Raw genomic sequence first — 14,950 nt, 5'->3', positions numbered from 1 at the left:
CTCAAGAGACAATGGATAACATCTGCTGGAATGCTTGTGCGAGAGATTCAACTGTTAAAAAACCTATATACAAAGTTTCAAGTCTCTAGGCCAAAAACTTGACAGTAATTTGGTAGAAACCATTCCTCACAAAGACATACAAGATGACTTTTATATATATATATATATATATATATGTTCTATATTGTATAATGTATTTATCATTAGATATTATATAATTAGGAAGGGGGGGGGCTTGCCTGGTCATAAAATACATTTAAATATATTTTAATTCATGCAGATTTCGTATTTATTATTACAAAGCCAGAAGAGATCCAGTAAATCCCTCCACTCCCACCTCGAGAACTAAGTCAGCTTTGGGAAATAGCAGGTACTGGCAGCCATGGCCAAAATGAAATCATCTGGTTTCCACTGTCGGACATTATCTGACAGTGGCAGCTAGCAGAAACCACTGGCTGTCATTGTCAGCACTGGTACTTACTGGCCATTAGTACTGGTTTGGAATAATTACTTGTGGGTACTGGTGTTTACTGGTAGGTAGTGGCTGCCTTTACAACTAACAATCACTGGCAGCCATGACAGTTCTGTTTTAAGGCGGTTATTTGCATTTAATGGTGGAAACTGGCTGCTTTTACAACTGTCATTGTCAGTTCCTAATGTTCATTGTTGACCACGACCAGTATCGGCCTCCATTGGACTTCTCCAAAATGAAATTGTCAGTCTTCAATAACAAGCACTGGTGGTCATTGACATTTTGAGGCATTTACAGACAGGCAGCGGCTTCTTCAGCAAGGAGCAGACATTTCCTATGACTATTAGACTGCTATGAATCAAAATTGCCTGTCTTTAATTGTCGGGCACTGTCATCTAGTGGTGGGCACTGTGGAGTCACTGGCGGGTATAACTGTGATTGGTGATAACTGGTGATCAGTTCTCTTTTCAGATGATTACTGTCACTTCTTGACAGGGGCAGGCACTGGTGAGCAAATCATGTTTATAATTGTTGGGTACTGTCATCCATAGTGGTCATTGCACCTTTAAGGGGTTACTGTCATTCTGTTATTTCAACCACTGGCGGGCACTGCTGTTTTGTGGCAGTTTTATGCAGAATACTGATTGTGCTATATTTTAGCTCTGGTGTTCAAGTTAATAGCTATTGTTTGTGTATTAAAATGTTAGTTGAAAGTACAGATTACAGGTTTGTATTACTATACACATAGATTCGAAAAAGTTGTCAATAAAACAAATATATAACAAATAAATGTTATCATAGGCAGGATAAGTTACTTTTTTTACCTAACTGGATAATTTTTTAGTGTTTTTATTTAATGTAAAATGTTTATTCAGCTCGGAAAATATGCAGTGTTTACCGATGTATTGGAACATTAAAAATGGCGCCCGGACACGGTAAGTTTGGGAAAAGGAGTTAAAAATAAAAAACTAGGCAAAATACTGTTAGAAACTCACTCAATATATATTACTGCAACATAGGCTGATATATATTCGGTGGGCTTTTAACAGTATTTTGTATATTTTTTTATTTTTAACTCATTTTCCCAAACTTACATTGTCAAAGAGAGAGTCGGGCGCCATTTTTAATTTTCCAATACATCGGTAAACACTATGTTTTTCAAGCTGAATAAACATGTTACATTAAATAAAGACACTAAAAACATATCCAGTTAGGTAGACAAGTAACTAATCTTGCCTTTGATAACATTTGTTTGTTATGTATTTATTTTTTGATAACTTTTTCGAATCTATGTGTATAGTAATACAAACCCCAGAACACTAAAAATACAGAGTACTAAAAATCTTTCACTTCCCAGGTTAAGAATGGGTTTCTAAATAATAACGTTATTATTTAATATGGTTCTGCATAAGTCCCCATTTGTTAATCGCTAAGCACATGTGTAGTACACATACAAAAAAAAAAATATATGTGTACCATATCTGAAATAACTTTGGTGACCAAAATGGGATGCTTATTTTTTTGGAAACTTGGAAATGTTGTTAGAATGAAGAATGGAAGTCACCCTTCCATAATGTAAAAACGATAAATGTTGTAGAGGTTATGTGTTAATAATTTAATCAGTTTGCATTAAATTCTGGACTACTAATGCTACCACCTGTAAATATAACTTGTTTGGGAAAGTAACTCTCCTAGGAATTATAGGAATTTATGATAATGAATAAAATCGACTGATAATATCTGCAAAACCTGCATTAGGTATTGATTAGTACTGTGTCTGTGTTTTTATAGCTATATTTTTTTTCCTGGAGAGGAAAGTGGGATTCTATATTTTATAATATACTGGTTGCATATACTCGGTCCTGCCCGGTCGAAACATTGCCGAGCATAGGGATTAGTCACATACTATTCAAGATACACAAAATATCCTTACTTGTTACGAAAAGTGATCACATGTTGGATTTAGAGAAGCATAAAATACATCCATTTTGATCTATGAAAATCAAACAGAAAATAACTTTCATAGCTTTAATGGGAAATAACTCCCATAGCGTAAATAAATAAGATTACTTTCGGTTTTAAATTTAACTTGTCAACTATTAACTGAAAAACAAGTCAAAAAGAAAACAAGTCAACAATAAAACAAGTTAAAAATAAAATCAAAAATAAAATCAAAAAATAATAAAATAAATAAAAAATAATAAAATAAATAAAAATAAAATAAATCAAAATTAAAAATAAAATAAATTAATTAACTAATATGTCTAAATAGAACAATTGAAATGATTCTATTAAAACAAACTTAAAAATCGAATTAATTAAATGAATTTAAAATAGAGTTTCTTTAATGTAATATGCAAATGAGGGTATTCACTGAATGCAATATGCAAATGAGGGTATTCACTGAATGCAATATGCAAATGAGGGTATTCACTGAATGCAATATGCAAATGAGGGTATTCACTGAATGCAATATGCAAATGAGGGTATTCACTGAATGCAATATGCAAATGAGGGTATTCACTGAATGTAATATGCAAATGAGAGTATTCATTGAATGTAATATGCAAATGAGGGTATTCATTGAATGTAATATGCAAATGAGGGTATTCACTGAATGTAATATGCAAATGAGGGTATTCACTGAATGTAATATGCAAATGAGGGTATTCATTGAATGCAATATGCAAATGAGGGTATTCACTGAATGCAATATGCAAATGAGGGTATTCACTGAATGTAATATGCAAATGAGGGTATTCACTGAATGTAATATGCAAATGAGGGTATTCACTGAATGTAATATGCAAATGAGGGTATTCACTGAATGTAATATGCAAATGAGGGTATTCACTGAATGTAATATGCAAATGAGGGTATTCACTGAATGTAATATGCAAATGAGGGTATTCACTGAATGTAATATGCAAATGAGGGTATTCACTGAATGTAATATGCAAATGAGGGTATTCACTGAATGTAATATGCAAATGAGGGTATTCACTGAATGTAATATGCAAATGAGGGTATTCACTGAATGTAATATGCAAATGAGGGTATTCACTGAATGTAATATGCAAATGAGGGTATTCATTGAATGCAATATGCAAATGAGGGTATTCACTGAATGTAATATGCAAATGAGGGTATTCACTGAATGTAATATGCAAATGAGGGTATTCACTGAATGTAATATGCAAATGAGGGTATTCACTGAATGTAATATGCAAATGAGGGTATTCACTGAATGTAATATGCAAATGAGGGTATTCACTGAATGTAATATGCAAATGAGGGTATTCACTGAATGTAATATGCAAATGAGGGTATTCACTGAATGTAATATGCAAATGAGGGTATTCACTGAATGTAATATGCAAATGAGGGTATTCACTGAATGTAGACTTCATTTGAACAAATCATACAGGAATAAAAATGTATAAAAGTCCGTTTTCAGTATTAAAATTAATTTGCGAAACAGTGTACCTTTTGTAAATCTTAATTCAATTGTAAACAAACAGAGAGAAATACGACTTTATTATAATACAAGAAGCAAGGACGCCTGGACGGTCCACAGTTTTATAATTATTAAGATTTATATTTATAATGTTCTTTATAAACTACACATACACTTTTGGTGAGTTACAATGAATTTATATCATCATCTTCAGCTGAATGTTCGTTTTACATGCTAGCATGTTATACTTTTTTTTAATTGACTTTCAAAACAACTTATCTCTGGCCAGGTCTTTATCCGTCTTTTTCTCAAATTATTGTATGTAGAATGTACACAAGGATTTCATTATTTTTTTCAGTATAGGTACATGAAAGAAGCAATATGTTATCTCAACATGATTTAACAATCCATCCATAAAGTTCATAATATAACAAACTTTTGTTTTACCACCAACATTTATTCAAATAAATTTATAAAAATTCTATTTAACAGCAAATCCCATTTAGTCTCAGGAGACAATGGATAAGACCTGTAAGAATGTTCGTGCGAGAGAGTTAATTGTGAAACAGGGGATACCGTCCCTAATCGTACCTAAAAGAAAATACAAGAAGACACTGGTGTCACCCACCATGTCATCGAAGAATGAATGTGGACGATTATATACTTTGGATCCCAGTCCTAACCCCGAAATGGTAAACACACATCTCCCAATCTATGTAATTTTACGCAATAATTATAAAATGGTTGTTTTTTGTTTTTTTGTTTTTTTCTAAAATTATGATATGCTGAAAGTATTAGCATTAAAATGAATTTAGTATTATGTGTAAATTAGGAGAAATCCGTTTGCCTTTTTTATTTTTTTATAGCCAACTCATATTTCTCCCTAGCAAAATGGGCATTCCCTTAGTTAATTCAAAAAGTTGGAATGGGGAATGGTTGAGACAAAGCGAAAATAAAATTATGTGGCAAAACAACTATTTTTATAAATATTTCAATTCTCTTTTAAATAAATTATTTTTACATAAAACACTAAAAACCTTTGTATTTGTGCGGTATAATTCCTTTTTTACAAAAAACAGAGATTAGTGTTTCGCCATTTTCTATTTTGAAATGGTAGATTTTAATATTTTCTCAAAATCATAGACTCCGTTGAATTTTAAGAACTCTTCATCATTAACAAATCTGAAACTTTTGACCGTAAAAAAAAAAAAAATAAATAAATAAAAATAAAAAAATAATCAAAACGCCTTTGGTGTTATATACAGCCAACATAATATTATTGTGAATTAAAAAAAAAACAAAAAAAACGAGACAAATAAGCTAAAGGCTGCTCTAAAGGAAGTGGGCTCCCTCTACCTTGCTAGAAACTCACGCACACCCAAGAGTATCCTATATTTTTACATGGCCACAATTTGCCGATGCATAGAGTATTGTTACCACATCTGGGCTGGTGCATCCACCACTAGTCTCATCAACTTGGTAAATCTCATACTTTCGTACAAGCTCCAACCTCAGTGACAAAGTTGCATCTCTTTTTTTTTCTTTTTTTTTTTTTTTTTTTTTTTTACACAGTGATCACCACTTATCAAGGTCCGGAAGCCACTCAGGGATAAGGGTTATTGCAAGTAAATTACGTTAGTGTGGAGATTTGATGAAGTGTTTACTTAAGGGGGCGGTTCATTAGGAATTTGTTAACGTTGGACTTGAACATATCCAAGTTGTAGTCTGGTGAGAAGCAGGCAGATGGAACAGAGTTCCACAGGTGTGCAGTTCTAAGAAAGAAGCTTTGTTCATGGAATCCACGTTTTGATTTAGGCACAGATAAAGAGTGGGGGAAATTTTTTACAGTGGATTCAGCTAGATGGGTGTTTTTCGTGAAAGATTGGCGAGGGGGGACCAGAGATTGGAGTTCAGACGAGCACCTGTACCTGTTTTATAAGTACTTTGATGGAATGTATTCTGATTAACTCGTAGCACTTGACAAGCAGCAAACTCCCACACTGTTGAGGTCTCTAAAACATTGGAAAGTTTTCTACTGTTTTTTACCTTGAACTGCTAGCCTTTGGAATCCCCTCCCTGTTTCCTGCTTCCCTGAATCTACTAACTTACAGAATTTTAAATGTAATGTGAATAGACATCTTGCTGCTCAACTCCCCGCAGTCATCTGCTAGACATGATCGCATATAGTAGCTCCTTACATCAAAGTGGCATGGAGTTTAAAAAAATTTTTTAAATGCCATCATTGCATTTTATCTGGAGAAAAAAATTCTTTGATCTTGATATAGGGCTTTGTTTCCAACTGAATCCATAGATAAAGTTCATAGATAACAAAATTTTGTTTTACTCACCAACATTTGTTCAAAAATATTTATAAAAATTCTGTTTACCAGCAAATCGCCATTTAGTCTCAAGAGACAATGGATAACACCTGTAAGAATGCTGGTGCAAGAGAGTCAGTTGTAAAACAAGGGATACACAATATTTAACCGTACCTCTCCTGAGGTATTGCTAGAGTCCAGTGGCAAGGAATGCCGGGATAACCAGAGAGTCGTCTCACATAAAAAAAAACCTGGTATTCCCAAATGGTCACCCATTTAGTACTGACTGGTGAGCATCAGTACTAAATGATGGTCACCCACCAGTACTAGATGATCCAACTCAACATTGCTTAACTTCAATCTCTATGAACGTGATTATGCCATATATTCTGTTTGATGTTAACATATGTTTCACCAAGTGTGTTAAATCTGCAAATGTGTTTGCTGATTAGGGTTTTGTTATGTTTAAAGAATGATAGGAAAAAAACGAGAGGCAGACAAAGCGGAGAGAGAGAGGGATACAAAGAGTGACACAAAGAAAGCGACAAAAGGACGGAAAGAGAGGGACAGATGAGAGAGAGAGAGAACGGGACAGATAATAGAGAGAGAGGGACAGAGAGAGAGAGAGACCGACAGATGACAAGAGAGAGAGAGAGAGGAGACCGACAGATGACAAGAGAGAGAGAGAGAGGAGACCGACAGATGACAAGAGAGAGAGAGAGAGGAGACCGACAGATGACAAGAGAGAGAGAGAGAGGAGACCGACAGATGACAAGAGAGAGAGAGAGAGGAGACCGACAGATGACGAGAGAGAGAGAGAGAGGAGACCGACAGATGACGAGAGAGAGAGAGGGAGGAGACCGACAGATGACGAGAGACAGAGAGGGAGGAGGCCGACAGATGACGAGAGACAGAGAGGGAGGAGGCCGACAGATGACGAGAGACAGAGAGGGAGGAGGCCGACAGATGACGAGAGAGAGAGAGGGAGGAGGCCGACAGATGACAAGAGAGAGGGAGGAGGCCGACAGATGACAAGAGAGAGGGAGGAGGCCGACAGATGACAAGAGAGAGGGAGGAGGCCGACAGATGACAAGAGAGAGGGAGGAGGCCGACAGATGACAAGAGAGAGGGAGGAGGCCGACAGATGACAAGAGAGAGGGAGGAGGCCGACAGATGACAAGAGAGAGGGAGGAGGCCGACAGATGACAAGAGAGAGGGAGGAGGCCGACAGATGACAAGAGAGAGGGAGGAGGCCGACAGATGACAAGAGAGAGGGAGGAGGCCGACAGATGACAAGAGAGAGGGAGGAGGCCGACAGATGACAAGAGAGAGGGAGGAGGCCGACAGATGACAAGAGAGAGGGAGGAGGCCGACAGATGACAAGAGAGAGGGAGGAGGCCGACAGATGACAAGAGAGAGGGAGGAGGCCGACAGATGACAAGAGAGAGGGAGGAGGCCGACAGATGACAAGAGAGAGGGAGGAGGCCGACAGATGACAAGAGAGAGGGAGGAGGCCGACAGATGACAAGAGAGAGGGAGGAGGCCGACAGATGACAAGAGAGAGGGAGGAGGCCGACAGATGACAAGAGAGAGGGAGGAGGCCGACAGATGACAAGAGAGAAGGAGGAGGCCGACAGATGACAAGAGAGAAGGAGGAGGCCGACAGATGACAAGAGAGAGGGAGGAGGCCGACAGATGACAAGAGGGAGGGAGGAGGCTGACAGATGACAAGAGAGAAGGAGGAGACCGACAGATGACAAGAGAGAAAGAGGAGGCCGACAGATGACAAGAGAGAGGGAGGAGGCTGACAGATGACAAGAGAGAGAGAGAGAGAGGAGACCAACATAACAAGAAAGAGAGAGAAACCGACGGTTAAGAGAAATGAGAGAGAGAGAGATAAGGACAGACAGATATGAGGGACAGACAGACAGATAATAAGAGAGAAAGTTAAAAGGAAAAACACTTTCAGCAGTTAATTACCTCGTTTTCTTCCCAGCCCTACCTGACCCACCTTCAAATGGGTCAAATTACCACTAAAATCCTCCCCTGTCCATAAGTGCCACCCACAGGGTGTTTAGATGACAATGGAAAATACAAGGGACACAGAGGCTTGAGGGGGGAGCCGGAGTGTTAAGTGGTGATTATCAAGCCTACAGTTCAGTATGCAGAATAATGAGATCGTGGACTTCTTTCGGTTGAGTGGAAGAAGAAAAAAAATGTAAAAAAAACAAAACGAAAAGTCTTCTCTGGATTAAAACTGGGAATCAAAAAAATGGGGGAAAAAAATTGGTCAGAAATTAGAGGGGAAGTGGAAGGTGAGAAATTTTGACATAACATGGAAGGCGGTAAACTATATCAAGTTCTACTCAATATTCTTTCTTCTTCTTCAAGTCAAAAAAAAAAAAAAAAGTTAGTGTGCCGCTACATAAATACTCTTACTAACCCAATTAGCAACAAAATCCCACCCTTTCAATATAAAGATCCCTATATGTCGATGCTTTCTACTCTAATAGTTTCTTCCCTAGAACTGTTAGACTTTGGAATTCCCTCTCTTTTTTTCTGTTTCCCTAACTGTACTACCTTGCAGAAATTTAAATGTAATACAGATATCTCGCTGCTCAACTCCTTATACCTGTAGGCATGATCCCACATAATTTTTTGTTTAAATAAACTTTGCTTGGAATTCAACTCCTGTAGCACTTATGATCAACTGCTACTATTGACGATACAAAAGATTTTAAATGAAATATCAGGAAATTAGTTTTGAACAATTTATGTTGACTTACGTGCTATGTGGAAAATATTTGTGTTAAAACTAATCTATATATCTATACAAGTGAGAATGTGTGTGTGAGGTCACTTCTCAACCTATATTAGTGTTGGGACGATTAATCGGAATCGGGAATCGGAAAAATCAGAGCTTTTTGGGGTATTGGAATCAGTATCGGGAGAATTTGAGTCTATTTTCCGATGCCAAAAACGATTCCTTTAATTATCTATTTTATTTTGTTTTATAAAACGTCTTCCATTGCTTGTTGTTATAATAAAATAATAAATATTTATTGATTTAAACTTCCAGTAAGACTAAAATCTATAGCTCACCCCCTCACAAGTGTTTTTATGTTTGAGAAAATACATGCACATTTAAGATGTGTTTTTATGTTAATCGGGACAAAATAACAATTTTATGGTTAAATATTTAGAGATTTATAAAGAATCAGAATCGGTAATTGTATCGGAGTCGGGGAAAATATTGGAATCGTCCCATCACTACTATATACTCAACAAATTTTTCATCTACAAACTTTAAATTTCGTATATAGGGTATTCATAAAGGGTGATAAAAATGGAGTCAAAAAAAAAAAGGGGGGGGGGATAAATAATGACCTGGAAGTCATTTTCTTAAAACCGTCCAACACATACCAGCATGTAAAAGAAAATAGAAAGTGGATCTTGTAACTCTTGATGCCTTCATTTTACTCTTTACATTCCATGGGCAATATTTCTGACAAAGGGAGAAGAATAGCTATTTTCTGGGTCAGAATATATCTAAAACTTACCATTAGCTGGTTTTTGACCTTGAAGTTTTTTTTTTTTGTTTTTGTTTTTTAATCTCCTTACATCAATTGGCTTCATGCCTTGTCTGGAGCGATTTCCATAAGAAAAAGAAAATGGATATTATCTTGATAATGATGGTATCATGATAACATTAGAAGTTATGTCCTCTGTCGCATGTATTTAGATCAGGGGACTCTTCTATAGGCAGACAATTCCAACAAAGTTGTATCCAATTTTGCAACTGACTCTTCTTGATGACTAATCACCAATATTTTAGGGTTGTTAGTTTTTTTAACCTCCCATTATCCATCGACTCTTACTCTGGCAATTGGTTCAATATAATAGAAAGAAAGAAAAAAAAAAGAAAGCAAGAAAGAAAAATTCATCAACAGCTGACTGTTCAACCTAGTTTCAGTGTTGTTTTTTGTATAAGTAAGAATAGAAGAAAGTAATTATTTTTTATGATCATACTCCTTACCCGACCCTCACTGCCCACAAAAATAAACAAAAAAAAAAAAATTAATGTTTTTAGCCAATTTTTTTATATTTGTCATCCGAAGAGTGGAGCTTCAAAACGATATCGATCTCGTGAAAATCCGTCACCTCTGGCAAAAGTTTTAGGCAGACATATAAACATACATACATACATACATACATTTAAACAGACAGGTGAGATTTATATTATAGAAGGCACTTTGGTTTGTGTATGTGAGTTCATCCTCTCATGGGATCATTACTCAAAAAATAAAAAAAATAAAAAAAATAATACTTCTTGGCAGTAGTAATCTTTGTTCCCAACATGACTGACCCTCAGTCACCACTAAAATCAGGTTTTCATTTTAAAAAAGAACCAGATTGAATAATGATACTACAATTATATGTGAACAGCCGATTGATCGGGTCAGGCTAATCCTACCTTCCAATCTAGCCAAAGTAGAATGTTTCAAGTTAATTTTACTTATCCTGGGACAGGTATTTTAGTTGTTCCAAATAAAAAAAAATGAAACGGACAAAAAAACGAAACGAACAAAAAAAATGGACAAAAGAAAAATGAAACGAACAAAAAAAATGGACAAAAGAAAAATGAAACGAACAAAAAAAATGGACAAAAGAAAAAAAAAAAAATGAAACGAACAAAAAAAATGGACAAAAAAAAAATGAAACGAACAAAAAAAATGGACAAAAGAAAAATGAAACGAACAAAAAAAATGGACAAAAGAAAAAAAAAAAAATGAAACGAACAAAAAAAATGAAACAGACAAAATTTTAATTTAATTTGATTTTTTTTTTTACTCTTTTTCTACCCAACAAAGTATATTGCCACTTGGATGTAAGGAGCCATTATTTAGGATTGTGTATTATTACAAAGTCAATTCTCTATTGAATATTATATTGTACCTAATATATAGTACTGATTCCAACAGTTTAAAAAATGACTTATGTGCCATCAGCCAGAATCGAAACCAAAACATTTAGCGCTCCAGACGATATCCCTACCATTTAAGCTACCGCAAAATAGATCAGAAAGATTGAAAATTAAACTACTTCAAGCTATATTTGAATTTGTGCATGCACACAAGTAATTAGAAATATGTCAGCAAGTTGAAACAAACAATTTGTATTTCAACTTGCCAACATTTCTGTACACGTTATTCATCCATTCAAACAAAGATTTTACTCGTTATAAACCATCCTAGGTGTATGATTACTATTTCCTGTTAATTTAAGCATTATGTGACCAGTAGTTTAAGAGTTTATAGGTTAAATATTTTCATACACACATACATACATACATCTACCATTTTATTTATATACATTAACACATAAAAAAAAAATGAAACTGCTTTTTATAATTGGAACATTTTTTTTATTACAAATAATAAAAAAAATGTTTTATATATAATTGGAAATGGTTTCGGGGGTTTGAAAATACTTAAATTGTTAAATCATTTACTATTTTTTTATAATTGGAATTTTGTTGTTTGTTTGTTTGAAAATAACTTTTTAAGCAGTTAATATTCACGAAAATATTTGGTTTTTGTCCAAAATTCCCCCATATTAAAAAAACAAAGATAAAGAAAAATCTGTATGATGTACGTACTCATGATGAAATGAAAATATCATGTTCCAAAAATCAAATCAATTGATTAAGTAGTTTTATTTTTTAATATTTATAAGCAGTTAATGAGAATTCATAATTTTAGCCCAGTAAGTATTAATTATTGTTGAATTATCTCCCATTGTTTCTTAACATTTTTTTTTTTTTTTAAAGAGAACTTGCAGATACCTGTAAAATTTGATTTTCTTATTTAAAAATAAAACTACTCGAGTAATTAATATGATATTTTCACATTTAATCACTTTACATACATCATACGGATTTTTCTTTATTTTTGTTTTTTTTTTTAAATAAATTTTTTAAAATTCTAGACAAAAACCAAATACTTTTTAAATACGTTATTGCTTGAAGGGAACGATAGATTCATTGTTTGTGTCAGCTTCAAGAAAGATAAACTTTAAGCAATAAAAAAAAAAATTATCAGTTTATTTTACTAATACGAGTTTCAAAGTGATTCTTTTACCCAATCAAGCATTTAACACTACGGCTAATACCCCTAACTTATTTCACTAGAGACGACCCTCATTTCAGTTTTATAAATTTGGCGACCCAACCTGAAAATGCAACCAAACTTTTAATCCTAAACGCAAATTGAAAGTGAAAATTTTATATTAACCTGTCATTCTGCAAAATCTTACCACTTCACTATAGAGGTTTCTAGAAGCCGAAAGTCTTTATACTCTAATTGCTTCTTTCCTTGAATTGCTAGCCTTTGGAATTTCCTACCTGCTCTATTTCCTCGACTGTACCAACATGCAGAAATTGAAATGTAATGTGAACAAACATCTTGCTTCAAAACTCTCCACCTAGAAGCCATACCTACAGAAGCATACTAATTCATAGTAACCCCTTAGTTCTCAATGGCAATGTGCCTTGTTTGGAGTAAAATATTCCTCAGATGGAATAAAGTCATATTCTTGTCTGTTTGTTCACAATTTGATAAATATGATAAAAAAAAATGTACATTGTTTCAAAAATTGATTTTCATACTGAAAGTGGACATTTGCACACTTACATTCGGCATGATTTCTTTATATATGATTTATTCAAAGGAAATCTACATTCAAGAAATAGTCTCATTTATATATTACTTTAAATAAAATCGATTTTAATAATTACCTCTGCTATTATTTGTTTGTTGTAATAGAATTGTTTTAATTGTTCTATTAGGAGATATATTTAAAGTTGATTTATTCTATTTTTAATTTATATTTAATATAATTTATTTTCTATTAATATCCAGCACCAGTAATATTTAAAAAAGTAAGTTTAATTATTTAAGCTGTAAGAGTTATTTCCCCTTTTAGTTATGAAGGCTATTTTACATTTAATTTTCATAAATGAAAATGGCTGTTTTATCCAATATGTCTACTTTCAGGAAAATCATAAGTTAGGATATTTGGTGTATCTTAAATTTCAACCTGGTAATGATGAGAACGGCAATACAAATAACCAATTCTATTGTGATCATCTATTATAATAAAGTTGTATTCCTGTCTGTTTGTTCACAATTAGATTAATATGATAAAAAAAAATGTACATTGTTCCATTTGAATATTACAGGGTGTCCAAAAAGTCACTGAAGGGTTGAAAATCTTTGTCATTTTATCATTAATGATTTTTTTTTTTTTCTCTATTTCAGATATTTTACAGATAATATTTTGGAAATTTATTATGGATACGTATAGCATTGAACAACGTATGCAAGTTATGAAATTGTTTTACCAAAATCAGGCATTGCTTTGGCGACAACATTATCTCTCGCTATGGCATTGTCAAATGGCCACCACGTTCCCCAGACTTGACTAACCCCGACTTTTTCTATTGAGGATATCTTAAAGAAAGAGTCTATGTTAACAAACTCCAAACCAAGTCAAGAATTGAAGGAAAACATCAGGAACGAAATAAGGGAGTTAAATTGCAATCCAGAGATTCTGCAATCAGTCATGAATAATGTTTTGGAAAGAGCATAAATGTGCGGAGTTGAAAATGGGCAACATTTAAAAGACATTATTTTTCATGAATAAAGATATTTTGCATTTTACTTTTTTTTTTTTAAATTTCTCAATGTTTTAGTCAAATTGTATTAAAATTACAGAAAGATATCAAAAATAAAGAATCTATTTAAGTTCAAAATCTTTCAGTGACTTTTTGGACACCCTGTACCTTAAAAAAAAAAATCTATTTTACTAATTAGCTTCATGTTATTATTTGTTGTAATAGAATGGTTTTAAGTGTTCTTTTTAAAAATACTATTTAAAGTTGATTTATTTTATTTATTTTTAACAATAGTTAGCTGACACTAGTTGCCTTTAAAAGCAGAAGTAGGTTTATTTATATAAGCTGTAAGAGTTATTTCCCCATTTAAGCTATGAAGGTTATTAAATGTATAATTTTCATAGACGAAAATAGATGTGTTTTATGCTTCCATAAAATGAATGGAAAATCATAAATTTGGATAATCGGTGTATCTTAAATAGTATGTGACTAAACCCTGCGTCCGCCAATATGTTTCGACCTGGCAATACCAGGTATATACATCTACTATATAAGTGACCTCGTCTGTCTGAAGAATGGTCTCTATCAAACTCCCTAGTCAATTTTTGATTTACAGACTTGAAAATTGATATATATGAGATTCACACTTGTGGAACAAATTTGATTTGGTCTTTAGCCGATAAAAATAGCTGCTTAGGGGTCAAAATTGAAAAATTAGAACTTGGCAGTGCTCTTCTATACATGCATAAATATATATTTATAGATTAAAAAATATTATTTTTAACTTTGTATATTCATATGAACATAGATCAGAGCGTAATGAATACGGCTGGAGAGCTTTATGTTTTGGTTTGATTTTAGCTGATGATTCTAGCCAAGTCATATTTTTTTGTTTTTGCTTTGGAAATCACTACCATAAATTGGGTACAATATAATCCAAAGAAAATTCGCTTTATAATAATAAATACGAAATCTGCTAAAATCAAAATATCATATTTAAGTGTATTTTATGAACAGGCAATGCTGGG

General features: G+C 33.7%; 1 protein-coding gene across 3 annotated transcripts in view; it reads right to left on the bottom strand.

The window, feature by feature from the left end:
• The window catches only part of LOC145242584 (uncharacterized), a 64,804-nt gene that overhangs the window by 14,965 nt on the left and 34,889 nt on the right, over positions 1 to 14,950 (bottom strand). Inside the window, exon 1 of one of the 3 annotated variants that reach the window (XM_080105682.1) lies at positions 2,406 to 2,425. The exons of the other annotated variants lie outside the window; for them this stretch is intronic. The gene's annotated coding sequence lies outside the window, so the exon portion shown is untranslated. Of the gene's footprint in view, positions 1 to 2,405; positions 2,426 to 14,950 lie in introns of those variants that run through there. 3 annotated transcript variants of the gene reach the window in all.

This window comes from Euprymna scolopes, chromosome 21 (genome assembly GCF_053919585.1).
Source record: "Euprymna scolopes isolate OS-2025 chromosome 21, ASM5391958v1, whole genome shotgun sequence".
NCBI lineage: Eukaryota > Metazoa > Mollusca > Cephalopoda > Sepiida > Sepiolidae > Euprymna > Euprymna scolopes.
Note: the sequence above shows the minus strand (reverse complement) of the source record. Positions and strands in the feature narration are given on the sequence as shown.